The sequence below is a fragment of the Talpa occidentalis genome, unplaced genomic scaffold, assembly GCF_014898055.3.
Source record: "Talpa occidentalis isolate TD23 unplaced genomic scaffold, MPIMG_talOcc4v2.1 talOcc4.7, whole genome shotgun sequence".
Lineage (NCBI taxonomy): Eukaryota > Metazoa > Chordata > Mammalia > Eulipotyphla > Talpidae > Talpa > Talpa occidentalis.
The window spans coordinates 19,407,283-19,421,674 of NW_023605083.1; the positions used below are offsets into that span (position 1 = coordinate 19,407,283).

Below are 14,392 nucleotides of genomic sequence, written 5' to 3' on the forward strand. Positions count from 1 at the left end.
AAACATTGCTCAACCATAAGAGTTCCCTTGAATCACAGATTGTTTTTAAGTCTTATTTTTCTATTCATGTGTTAGATCTCTGTTATACCTATGAGAACAATAGGGGATTAGGATGAAGAACATATATTATATAAGAAGCTAAAGGTTGAAATAACCATATAGGTATAAAGTTATAAAGAATTTAATGAAGGTTTAGGTATAAAGAATTTAATGAAGTTCTCACACCAAATTAAAAAAAAATCACTTTTATTTTAAATATTCACATTAAAAATATTTTCTTTTTTATTCTATTTAATACTTTCTCCTGATATTTAAAATAGTAAATAAAAATGAGAAAAGTTTTAATAAAACAGATGAATAGCCAATTCATAATCATCTGAGGCCAAAAAAAAAAAAAAACAACTGATACGAGTAAATATGAATTTTTTCTCAACTTCAGAGAGACTAAAGTCTTTAGTTTCTTTAGATTATGGGTCCAGATAGAGAAGAAAAGGTGAGATATTGTGAGTATGTATACACCTGTGTGCTTCATATAGACAGAATCTGATGTGACATAATTAACTTGAGCAGGAATGTAAAATTACTGACAAAGCAATGCTATTTCATTCTCCATAAGAAGACAGATTATCTTTTTAAGACTATGCTACTAATTTCAATCTTGCTGTTAGATTGACTCTGTTAATGGCTCAAGGCAAATCTGTCACTGTTTTTCAAATACTTACTTCAAACATATACTGTGCTAGTATAGGACCAGTAAGTATTATCACTTTTCATACAAATTAAAGCCTACAATGAGTGATTTTAAATAAAAAATAAAATATATACCCATATGGTACAAATGGTCTATTATAATTTGCCTTCAAGCCATACAGTAGTAAAGGACATTTTCTTCAACTTCAGGCCCTTAATTTATTTTACATGAAACTAAAAAGTTTATTTCAAAATGGATATCATTATCCCTTTAAAATTGAAGTTTACATCTAGTACAAGTATAGTTTTCTCTAAAAGATAAGTAGATGAATATAATGAAAATTTACAGAACATATTATCTATATATTTATTTCATTTTCAAGACTACTCATTTTCACTTTATTTTTAAATTTATTTTTAATTGAGGCAAAATTGAGATACCCCTCTCAGTTATATCCACAACAGTGTACCCATCTCCAAATCACCTGTCTTCCACCACCATAGCCCACTGTGCTTCTGCCTTCTTTGTTCTTTTTTTAAGCTTTATTTATTTATTTATACAAGAACTGGGGTACAGGCCAGATGTGCGGGAGGGTAGAGGATTCACCAGAGACAGAGTGGGGAACAGAACAGGCAGACTGCTGAGGGGAGCAATTGGCGAGACAGGAGAGGTCTGCCATGAATGTGGGACCCTTGCCAGCCGGATTGAACCTGTGCTGCAGAGGCTACAGACAGCTTCACAGCACTGCACTCAACTGCCTGCACCACCAGAGGAAGCCCCCTTTTTTGTTCTCAACCCTTAAATGTGTTGCCTTCAGTTAAACCAGCATCTTCTGGACATCTCCAAAGGCATAGTGAGAAGTCTTCTTGGTAGGCAAATATGAACATGAACAAGGCATAAACACACATTTCTACAACACAAGATGAAATCTAATGTGTACTGTGGTAGAATTATAAATGTGGTGAGAAGACCTAGAAAGAGACGGTTAATTCCTTCTCTGGATTTCAAGACACACTCAAGGCAGAGATAAAAGTGTGAACCAAAATTTTGTTTAAAGAATGAAGATATGAATTTAAGAAATGATGTTCATTTAAGGGATAAAGGAAAATAATGGAAAGTAAACTTAAAAAGTAGAATGAGGATGCATTGGGGAATTATGGGCGAGACTCTTAGAAGGTAGAGCAGGAGCACTGGCCTTAGTCACTGAACAATATGCTACTTTAGCCTTTATCTTGTGTAGACAAGAGAGAAAATTTTTAACTTAGCAAGGTAATTTATATGTATTAGGATAGTATTCCATGATTGTGTTCATGCCAGGACTAAGATTGTATTCCTGTTTTCCTTTTAAACTTGAACCAGAAGAAAATATTGCTGTAATACATATGTTTGTATATATAGAGAAAGATAATTGATTATCTAATTTTAACCTAAAATGGTAGGCATTAACCACTTTCTTCTTAAGGAAAGTATGGTTTGTTTAATTTTGTTTCTATAGATAACAGTCACTGTATGTATTTGAAGATAATCTGGAAGATTTGGGTAGTTTGTGTGATTAAAGTATCAAATTGCATTTTTTGTTTTCGCAGATAATGGTGCCTGTTAATTAAATGAATAACTGTGGTAAGTGAGTTTTGTTTCTCAAATCTTCATAGAATGTTTTTCATTCAATATTCAGAGTAATTTATGGTTCCCATAGAACCTATAAAAAAATGAACACTTAGAAGATCTGAAAGTCAGGAAGGCTGAATTTCCCCCTTGTTTTCTTCTAAACTGACCCAACATGGGAATTCAGAGTTTCTTGTACACATGTATGAGTCTAGAAGGGTTACTGGTTTCCATTTTATGGATACCACCTGTTTGTCCAGGGATGACCCTGAGGAAACACCCAAATGTTCACACCATTGGAAACAGTAAAGTGCATTGTTAAAAATATATATTTTAAGTAATTAGAAACTACATTGAAGTTGGTAAGAAGCAGCAGGTGTTTCTCTCTAATCTCCATTCATGAAAGTGTTAATGTTCATGGCCTTGATGTATACACAGGCTGAGTTTCATTTTTACCATTTCAGGGCTGATTAAATTTCATTTTGTTTTCATTTAATCATCCTATTGGGAATAGAAATTGAGAGAGAATTTTCTTTTCTATCTTTGTTGTGAATATGCTATGTGAATATGGCTCCTTTTGGGAAGCCTATTGTGTAAAATTCTGTGTGAGAGATAAAAACATAGTATTATGTGTGAAAAATGACAATAATGGTGACAATAAAATACATTCAATGATATGCAAAGGGAGGGAGAGGGACAGAATGAGAGAGATTGATTTTTCTGCATTGCATAGGTGTTGTAGAATTTTTGGTTGTCTTTGTCAATTAAAATTAAGAGTTTGTTTTTCAACCAAATTATATCAGTGGAGATGTTTGTTTTTATATATGCTGTGCGTATTCAAACTCTCGAAAGCAATTGCACATTGAATTAGAAAAGTAACATTGTTGTTAGTTACTGTTTCAGTAGTTAAAATAATATTTTGTGGTGTTTATATTGATGATAAAACATCTAATATTTATTGGCACAAATAATTATTTCTGTTTTCTCCATTACTTTTACAAAAAGAAAACTAAAAAAGAATATATATGTCATAATTGACTTAGATTATTGTGATTAGTCATTAAAAACTAAGATGAGTGAGTGTGGTCAGTATCAATCTAATGAATCTCTGAAAAAGTGGAAACCTTTTTTCTTTGACTTGAAAAACAAACCTGATATATTTGCATGCTTTTGTAATGCTGAGAAACTGAAATTTTCGTTTGTTTTCTTTGTTGGACTTAAATGGAAAAACTTTTCATCGCAGTATTAGCCAGTTTACTTCCTTGAGAGTTTATTAGTAGAGCGGATTGTGAGAAAGGGTCACTTTTTTTCTCTTCTGTTTAACTGCAATCAGGAAAACATTCTGAAAGAGTGTCTTTGTATAGCATCCTGCCCCTTACCCATAGACTAGACTTTATGGTAAAATCAGAGATGGCCTGAGTTGGTTGTGGCTGGAAGGGGAGTAACAGGAAATTTGAAGGTGTGAGTGTTTACAGAGACTTTGCATAAGAAAGAGGAATGGGCAACTCTACTGTTTGTGGTATGGCTAGTGGTTAGGACAAAAAAAATGAATATTACTGTATATTACATTAGAACTTCTTGAACTTGAATGCATCTGTAAATCACCTGGACTGTCTTGTTAAAATGTGGATTGTAATTCATTAGGTATGCAAGTAAGTTCAGAGGTCTGCATTTCCCTAAATTCACAAATGATGACAAAGCTGCTGGTCCAAGGACCACAGCGTAGCAAGATATTATGTAGCATTTGCCTCAGTCTCAGAAATATCAGTCAAAACATTATATTTCAAACATTTGATTTGGATTAGACTTTTAGTGCTGTTATTCCACTGTATACCATTCAATATTGGGATTAGAGTAAAAAAGCCCAGTTTTAGATTGGCCATACATGAAAAGAACTGATTCTTACTAACTCAAGGTCTACTTTCCCTCTCAGCTGATTAATCATTGGGGTAAAGCTTGAAGGATGAATGAATGGCAATCTGTTTGGATCTAATACTTTTCAATTAAATGGCATGTAAGATTTTTTGAATATTACAATTCTGCACAAAGCAATCATCATCACCTTGCAATTGTCATTATAAAACATTATAAAAACAACAATGGTCATAGGGGTTAAAACGTGCTAACCAGGGCCTCTCTGGTGGCATAGGCAGTTGAGCACAGCACTATGAAGCTGTCTGCAGCTTCTGCAGTGCTGGTTCTATCCCTGCCATCAGAGGAGCAACCCACATTGAGTGGCAGATCTCTCCTGTTTCGCCCACTGCTCCCCTCAGCAGTGTATTTCAGTCAGTTTGCATGTTCTGTTCCCCACTCTGTCTCTGGTGAATCCTCTCACCCTCCCACACATGTGGGCTGTACCCAGGTTCTTGTATAAATAAATATTTTTTTTAAAAAAATGCTAACCATAATATAAGCAGATGTTATCATCATTGCTATGCTTGAAAGTATTTGACTTGTACCTCAAATATGTAGTTTAATGCTTTGGTTTTCTGTAATGCTCCTGTTGACATTCTGACAACTGTCTAGTTAATTGGTAAGTTATGAAAATTCCCAGGAGATCAGCAAGAAGGCTAGATAGAAATAAAGCTATGCAGGGTGGCTCAATAATGGTGCCCAGAGAAGTCAAGAGGCCCTAGTCCATTGGTGTAGGGGAATCTAAAAGATTTCCTGGAAACTGGATTCCACTAGGACCCTGCAAAAGGCCATGCAGTGAAGTTTCAAATTTAGTCTGAAGTTTTCTCTCAAACATTTTCTTCTAAAAGAGTGTTTCTTCAACCAAAGTTCATGTCACAATCACCTGCTGAGTTGAGAAAACATATTAACACTTTGGCCCCACCCAGACTGATGTCACAGAGTATCTCAAGGTGGAGACTGGCACCCAAACAGTCTAGCTCCCTGATTATTTCATGGGAAACTGGAATTGAACTCCCTACTTTAGGAACTGAGATTTGCATTTGTAACAAGCCCCCAAGAATGTAGACAAACCTCTGCTTCTAGGACCACACTTGAAATAGAAGTACCCTCACAAGTTGCTCCTAATATTCTGGGAAGGTCAATATCATATGAGGGCAATTACCTTTTCATCCAAGGATGAGGGGATGGAGAGGAGAGGTAAAAAAGGGATAAGAGACACCCAAATGACACAAGACATGGACCCTGGGTTGAATATTCAATATCCTACCTGATTGGATTCAAAGAGAAATGGAAAATCCCTGTAATCCAGAATGTCTCATTTTATGAATCATATGATGCCTAAAATTGCATGATTAAAATTCAGTGTTTTCAAGACTTGACTGTACAGACATTATTTTTTGGTACAATTGTTACCAATACAGAAAATGGAGAGGAAAGTGGAGTGGGCAGGAATATCAAATCTGATAATCATCCCAGATGATTCTAATCAAGAAAAGATTTGAGAACTATTGTTTTAGAACACATACTGCCTTATTTCCCTGGCCTCCTTTCAATATGTAGGCATAAGATGCTTCTTTAAATTAACATTTTATATATGTTAATATTAGCAAAGTTCAATAAAACAACAAACTAATAATATTAGCCAAGAGTTCTTTGGTGCTTACTCTTTGCCATATATAGTTCTTCATGTTTTATGTGCACTAAAATGATCCTAAATAATATTTAGTATTGTCCTCTTTAAATATGAGGAAATTAGCACAAAGAGACATTAAATTGATCAAACTCATATAGCTGGTAAGCGGAAGAATTGTGATTTGAAATCAGGCTTTCTGAGTCCCTGCTCTAATCAACTGTCAAATTAACCCATTTATTCAGTAAATATTTCTAGACTAATGTATATATACTAGGTGATAAGAATAAACAGGTAAGTACAACTATTGCATGGAGATTTCTTTCTCATGGGAGACATCAGTTCTTGTTTTTAAAACAGTCACAATTTTTTAAAAGACCTTAAGCTTCATGGCAGAAAACACAGGATGTAAATATCATTCAATTTATTATCGGAGTAGTCTTGGTAAATCTCTTTACCTCTTTAGCAATCTAATGAAATAATGTAAAGAGAAACCTAAATGAACTATTTTTATTACTTTACATGGTCATTGACAATAGTGAAAGAAGTTGTGTCTGTGTGTGTGTGTCTAAAAAATGGCTTAGCTGATGTAGGTAAGAACATTGTAAAATCACTCAATATTAGGGAGGTGTTGGTGGTAAAATGAATGATATTGGCATTGGTAGTGTGGTGTCATAATGGTGATGATAAATTTAATGATAAAGTGATAAAATATTGCTCCTTAGCATTTACTAAGGCTCAAGGATTATAACAGATACTTTACATTTAATATTTCATTTAATTCACTTAACTGTCCTGTTAGGTAGTGTAATTATTTCCCAATAATTGAGCTATAAACATAGAAGTATTAGAAAAACTGGAAACAACTCACACAAGTCACATAAATAACTAAGTAATGGAGTCTGGGTTTGATCTAAGATATATCAATTTTCTAGTGGTATTTAACAAACCACTCCATATCTCAGTGGCTTAAAATATCTATATGTTATTCTTCATAATTCTGTAGATAGACTAGATAGTTATTTTTTCTACTTGATACTAGCTGGGTTCTCTAGAGGTTACATTCCACTAAGGGCTCAATTGGAGGTCTCAGTTCTGCATGTGGTTTCTCTTGATTCAAAATAATTCATCCTCCAGAGGTTTTCCACATGATCTCTCTCTTTAGCAGGGTAGCTTAACCTTTCATATATAAGTTTCACTTGCAACTCACTCCCAAGGAGAGTTCCCAGAGACAAAATCCGCTGTACCTGTCTTGCCTTGCAACATGCTTGCCAAAGGCCATTGGTGACCAAGGCCAAAGTCAACATCGGAAGGGCAGGAGTTGCTAGAGACATGATTTAGTTTCCCACAGCAGATGTGGCTGACTCCAAGACCCACATGCTTTTCATTACAATAGTATCTTCTCACCCTGGAGAAAGTAAAAGTGAACAGGTCACATAGTGTTGTTGAAGAGAAAGCAAAGGGAAATTTTACCTAGACTTATTCTAAGCGAATACTGTAAGTAATTAAGAGGAAGTTTATTATAGAAAATTCAATATGGAGATGGATGGCAGGGTTTAAAGTTCAAGAATTTAGAGCTATGAAAGGAACTCTCTTTAGTCTGCCTATCAAATAATCTCAAAAGTCAAAGTGTAGTTGGCAAAATTGTGAATATTTCCACGCAAGATTTTTACTTTTAAACTAATGTAGAGTCCCATTTTCACAGGCACACATCCGCACACAAGTGAATAGCAGAAGGGACAGGATAGTACGTGTCTGCTTAGTTTGCCAAATTTGATCTCAGTTGGATCCTCAAGGCTAAAAAATATGCAGATAAGACCTGTGTCTGAAAAACTCAGATGGCAACACATGCCTGCTGTTATCAATGACACATGCATAATATAAAGAAACATCTTAATATGAATTTGTGAATAACTCTAAACTCTGAAGAGATTCATATTGCACAGTAGTGGTCAGAATGAGTTAGAAAACAAGGATTCTACTTATCCAAAACTTGATTGCTGTGGTCATCAATTATCTCAGTGTAATATACTGCATCTCCTTCACTGAAGGCCAAGGAGAATCTTGATTGTCCAGCAAGACCAAAATAAAATAATTTTGCCTCACTGCTTTACAAACTATCATTTTTCAGGAGCTCATGAGAGAACATCTATCTCCAGGACTTAAAATATTTCCTCTATTGCTAAAGAGTAGTAGGGATCAACAGCCTACTCCATAATTTAGTGACTAACAACAGGAAAATTGAGTGAACTCAATATTCTTACAACTTATGGTTTCTCCCTGAGAACCAAAGTCTTCTTTAAATTTTGAGGTAACTTCTGAATAAGAAGGCAGGTAGGGATAAAAGTGTGTATAAGAAAAACTGTAGCTGCTCTTTCTTTCCAGTAGTGTAGTACATTCTCCTCTGTCCTAAATGGCAACAAATTCCATTTCCCATGTTCTTGTAGGGAGTTGGGTTCTACAAGTCAATAAAAATTAAATCCAGGTTGCTATAAATGGAAGAAAACTAATGCTGTAATATATCAAATAGAGATTGCTAAGTTGCACCAACAAAATAATTGGGTGCATGTACAAATGAGGACTCACATGTACAGAATTCAAATTTTGTGTATGCAAAAGTGATAATTGTGTAATCAAATGGGGACCTTTGATTAAAATTAGTGTATATGCAAATTCATCATTTGCTGAAGCAGTCATATCTTGGTATGTGCATGTATAATTTGTCGCTCTCATTTAAGGTAGTTTAGTGGTAGAAATAGTCTTACCTGTTGGATCTTACATTTTTACTTGCTAGCCAAATACTATCTTTTTTCAAATTTTTATTTTCAATAATCACATAACTGCCTTTTTTTTTTTTTTTGTGGGACCCTCGCTGGTGGCCAGGGATCGAACTGGTGCTGCAGAGGCGGCAGGCAGCCTCACAACCCAGCGCTCAACCTCTGTGCCACCAGGGGAGGCCCTAACTAGCATTTTAAATATGGAATTTTCTCTTTGGTTAGAAAAACCTCTAAAAACAGAGGGTTTTTTTGTTTGTTCATTTTTTTGGTGTCTTGTTTTGAAAAGTGGTTACTCATCTGTTGACCTTTGCCTTCACTATCACTGCTTTTGGTGATGTGCCTGTAAAGATGTCTTTGATGTGCATATCATGTAGTGTTTCACCTATATTTCTTTCTATGTATTTTAAGGTTTCAGGTCGTATGTCTAGTTCTTTAATCCATTTTGAGTTGGTTTTTGTACATGGTGTTAGGTGGTAGTCAAGCTTCATTCTTTTGTATGTAGCGACCCAGTTTTCCTAGCACCATTTATTGAACAAACTTTCTTTGCTCCAATGCATATTCTTTGCTCCTTTGTCAAAGATTAGTTGACCATAAATCTGTGGGTTTATTTCTGAATTTTCTATTTGATTCCATTGGTCTGTGTGTCTGTTCTTATTCCAATACCATGCAGTTTTGATGATTATGGCTTTGTAGTATAGTTTGAAGGTGGGGAGTGTGATGCCTCCATTCCCTTCTCTTTTTTTTTTTTTCAAATTAAAGAGCTTCTGCACAGCAAAAGAGACAATAACAAAAACAAAGAGAAACCCTACCAACTGGGAGAATATTTTTGCGCACAACACTAATGATAAAGGACTGATCACAAAAATCTACAAAAAGCTGATGAGACTCAACAAAAACAAAGAAAATAATCCAGTCAAAAATGGGCAGAAGAGCTAAAAAGAAACTTCTCTGAAGAGGAAATGCAAATGGCCAACAGGCATATGAAAAAATGTTCAACATCACTTGTCATCAGGGAAATGCAAATCAAAACTACCATGAGATACCATCTCACACCAGTGAGAATGGCACATATTAAAAAAAACTAGCAACAACAAATGTTGGCAAGGTTGTGGAGAAAAAGGAACTCCCCTGCACTGTTGGTGGGAGTGCAAACTGGTCCGACCACTAGGGAGAGCTGTGTGGAGATTTCTGGACCTACTAAACATAGAGCTTCCATATGATCCAGCAATTCCACCCCTAGGTATTTACCCAAAGGACACAGAAACATCAATTCCAAAGAGCACCTGCACCCCTATGTTTATAGCAGCACTCTTTACAATAGCTAAGCTTTGGAAACAACCCAAATGCCCAAAAATGGATGACTGGATCAAGAAGATGTGGTACATATATACTATGGAATATTACTCAGCATTCAAAAATATAAACACATGTGATTTGCAGCAACATAGATGGAGCTGGAAGGGATCATGCTCAGCGAAATAAGCCAAAAAGAAAAAGAAAAATACCAGATGGTCTCACTCATAGCAGGAATCTAGAAAACTTAAATAAGGGACCAGGAAAAAGAATAACTATAAGAAAGAAAATATCAAAATCGACAAACAACTATGAACCAGAGACACTCTATGGGGGGCGGGGAAAGGAGCACTTGGGTCATAATAATGGTGTTGTAATTGTATGGGGAATATAGAAAATGAAATTTAAATAAAATGTGAAAAAAAGAAGGGAAAAAAGAAAAAAGAAAAGTGGTTACTCAAACTTTTGTGGAAAATACAGGTGATAATTAGTATGTTGAATTCATTTTGAGGTTTATTCCAAATGGAACAGTAAAAAACTTGTGGCATAGATAGTTATAATCCTTCTGTCATTTCCCCACTTTATTGAACATTTTAATATTTCTGAAAATTAGATAGCATTAAAAAGCTTTCGCTATATTTAATATAGTCTTTTATTCTTAAAATATTGCTTACCAGTGCATCTTACAATAAAGAATATCTTCTTATCACATAATTTTGATGAATACTATCTACAATCATCACTTCTTATTATAATTCCCATTTTGAATTTAATAACAGTAGCAACAGACACATTTGTCAGACACCTACCCCTCACAGCACGCATTTGAGGCTGATTTACTATATTTTACAAATGATGAAGTTGAGATATAGATCACATGACTGTGCCAAGAACACACAGCAAAGCTAGGAAATTCTGCACTCACTTACTTACCGCTTAAGTACCTCTTTCAAGGCAGCTGTGACTGCCAAAACAGCTATCATGATGCCTGCTTATAAAGAAATTGCCTCCTCTTTTTCTTCTCTCTTTTAACTGTCCTAAGACAAAAAATGAAAAATATAAACTCAAAATCTTTCTTCTTTATTCCCACTTTCTTAATTAAATTTTATGCATCCTCCGAAGACTAGGGGAGGATAGAAAACTAGTTAAATAGCCTGGAGAACAAAGGATAGACTCTATCATTAATTAATTGTTAGTAGACAAGAATTTCAGGAAGCGCAGAAATTTAGATTCTCACATCTTTTGATAATGATATTACAATTAAAAACCTAAGCATTAATTAATTCCCATTGCATGCAATCTTTGTTCAAAACCCTCCAATAGCAATAACTATTCTGTATTTGTAGCTGAGTCATAGTCCATTGTGTATATAAACACATGTTTTTTATTCAGTCACCTATCCTTGGACACTTCGGTTTATTTCCATATGTGTCTATTCCAAATAGTGCTGCAGTGAACATAGCAGTGTACATATTCCTTCAAATTAGTGTTTTTATATACTTTGGATAACTAGTGGAATTGCTGGATCATATGACAAGTCTATTTTTCAATATTTTGAGAAAACTCTATACTGTTTTCCATAGAAGCTAGAGGAGATTGCATTCCAACCCACAGCCCACAGTGTAGTTTCCCTTTTTCTGCATGCCCTCAAACCCAGCTTCTTTCTGATTTTTTTTTTTTTTTTTTTTTAGTATGGGTCATTCTCACAAGAGTGAGGTAGTATCTCATTGTAGTTTTGATTTGCATTTTCCTGGTGATAAGCAATGATGAGCATTTACAAGGTGAATGGAACTGGGTGGTGGGAGGACTTATGCAAAGCAAAATAAATCAGAATGAGAAAGACAAGTGCAGGATGATTTCATTAATGTGTAGAATATTAAGAAACAAAACAGAGCAAAGGAACAACCATAAAGAAACCAGAACAAACCTTAGAAATCTCTGGCAGAATTGAGACTACCTGAGGTGGAAAGTGGAAGTTGGGAACCAAAGGAGGATGAGGGTGGAGGATTATTAGTACTCTGGTGGGGATGTGCTAGCATATACCTGAAGAGGTATGCATCTATACCTCTAAATCACATAAATATTGTAAACCAACATTGCTGTAATTAAAAATAATAGTTAAAAAAATACAAATAATAATGGCTCCTTAATCTTATTCAGAATGAAATCCAAATTCCTAACAATGACCGTCTACCTATCCCATAATCTGGTCTACTCTCTGACCTCACCTTCTACCTCCTTCTCTTCTGTTATTCAAGATAATCCTATTTCCCTGCTCCTCCTGGACTCTACCAAATCTCAGCCCTGAGGTCTTTCACACTAGGTTTCATTACATGAATAACAGCTTGTGTTTTTCCCTTGTAATCATCAAGTCTGTGTTCAAATCTCATGACAGTGCTCTTTCACCCACTTCTGCCTCTTATCCAATTTTCTCTATTTCCTTTCCCTTCCAGAACACTTACTTATTCACAACACTTACTATAAATTTGTTTATTTGTCTAACTTTTCCTATTAGAAATTATAGAAGCTGTGAGAAGTTACTGACTTTGTCTAAAGCTACCCTGCTCTATCCCCGACCTTTGACATGACTAAATGCTCAGTAGTTTGTTGGGTAAATTAACCAATCGAGTGAAGGAAACAAGTAATGAAAAGGATTGGCCCTGTAAAGAGAAGGAGAGCCAGGCCAAGTTTCTCACAGGCAGGAACTTTACTGTGCCCCTGGACAAGGTTCCCAGCCCCCTACTGATGTCAGAAGGCAAGCCCATTGTGGCAGAGAGATGTCCTTTTATAGTGTGAGGAAAGGTTAAGCAGGAAACTGGGTATGCAGAACCAAAGTGTTGTTTTTGTTGGTGGTGGTTTTTGGTTGATTGCTATCAGGTCCTGTTTGTGTTGGGTGGAGGCCTCTGTTTCCAGGCTCTCTGCAGTTTCAAGGCCCCTCCATGTGCCTGAGGCCTGGGGCCCTCACCATGCCCCCTGCACTGACTTTACAGTAATTAAATGAATATTATAGGTTTCTTATCTAATGGTTGTCAACCTAACTGTTAAAATGATTGAATTTAGGTACAACACAAAATGGTTTTCTCTGTACTATGATGCACTTGAAGCTATGTTAAAGTGTCTGCTAATGGTTGTTAAAGGCAATTTTATGTGAGACGAGGAAAAGAAGGCAAAGAAAAATTTATTGCAATTAGATATAAATTATTGGGAAATATAACCGGGTTTTTACTATTTTAAGGCATGCAATAAAAGGAATAGGTACTCATTGTATTCTTTAATATGTATCATCTGTGTTTGAAATGTTTCATATATATATATATAAACTATATATTTAATCATTATAACAAATTTATAATGGAATTACTATTATTATATCCCTTTCACAAAGGAGAAAAAGGACTTTGTTACTTGCCCAAAATCACAGAGGAACCAATACATTCAGATCACTAATTGATTTTTTTTTTTTTAAATGTGACTTATTGCTCAATACTCACTGTCTCTAGTGATCCTGATTAAGGTCCCTACTTTGAGTTTTTTTTTTTTTTTTTTTTTCCACAAAAGTGGCAATATTATGACGTTCCTTTATACTTGTTATCTTAGAAAACCTGTTTTTAATTTATTCCTTCTGTATGATTCAGAAATTATCTTGGAGAAATTAACATATGCTTTAGTAGACACACTTTCCTAGACTAATACCCATAATTATTGACATAAAATTTCTTATTTGTTTTCTCTTATAGCAGTTTAAGCCTGATGTATTTAAAACTTTCCCATTAAACCTTTCCATGATTCCTTTTTAAATCATCTTCCCTCATAAACCTATAAATAAGAGCAAGGCTGTGACTGAAAACTAGTTGGCAATGACGTCTTGGAATCATTTACTCTCACCTTTCTTTAATACCTATTGATACTTTAAAAATAAAGTAACTATAGATCCTAGATTACATGAATTGTCCCTCTTCATATATATTTCCCATTATAATTATTTATAATGCTAGATAATAGAAAAGTATATATTTATTAATAATGATAGTGTTTTCATTTCAAAATTGTCCAGAATTGACAAAATAAATTTATGTTCACCTGCTTAAACCAGATATGTGATATTTTAAAATCTTTATACTCACTAGGTATGAAAGGAGGAAAGATTAGGAGCCTTCAATATTTTTTGTCTCAATATCAAAACAATCAATGAAATTCTAGAGGAAAAAATGATACTCACCAAGATGAGACACACTAGGACTGGACTAACCTTCTACTTGCTTAAGAGAAATTCCCTCAACAAAGCTGATAAATCAGTTTAAATCATTGAAAGAATTAATCTTTGCTAGCATGGATAAATCATTTACTTTATTACTCTAGGTCTCTATTAGAGTTCACATAAACATACATTCAAAACTTTAGAGAAGCAGTATCTGAAATACTGTGTTCCATTTAGTGTCCCAGTGTATTCATTCCTATATAAGTCTGTCTTTAGCCAGGTTG

The 14,392-nt window shown here is 34.7% G+C and overlaps 1 protein-coding gene across 1 annotated transcript in view; it reads left to right on the forward strand.

Moving 5' to 3' along the window:
* The window catches only part of PTPRD (protein tyrosine phosphatase receptor type D), a 2,089,263-nt gene that overhangs the window by 1,097,609 nt on the left and 977,262 nt on the right, over positions 1 to 14,392 (forward strand). Inside the window, exon 8 of the mRNA XM_054689298.1 lies at positions 2,278 to 2,311. The gene's annotated coding sequence lies outside the window, so the exon portion shown is untranslated. The remainder of the gene's footprint in view (positions 1 to 2,277; positions 2,312 to 14,392) is intronic.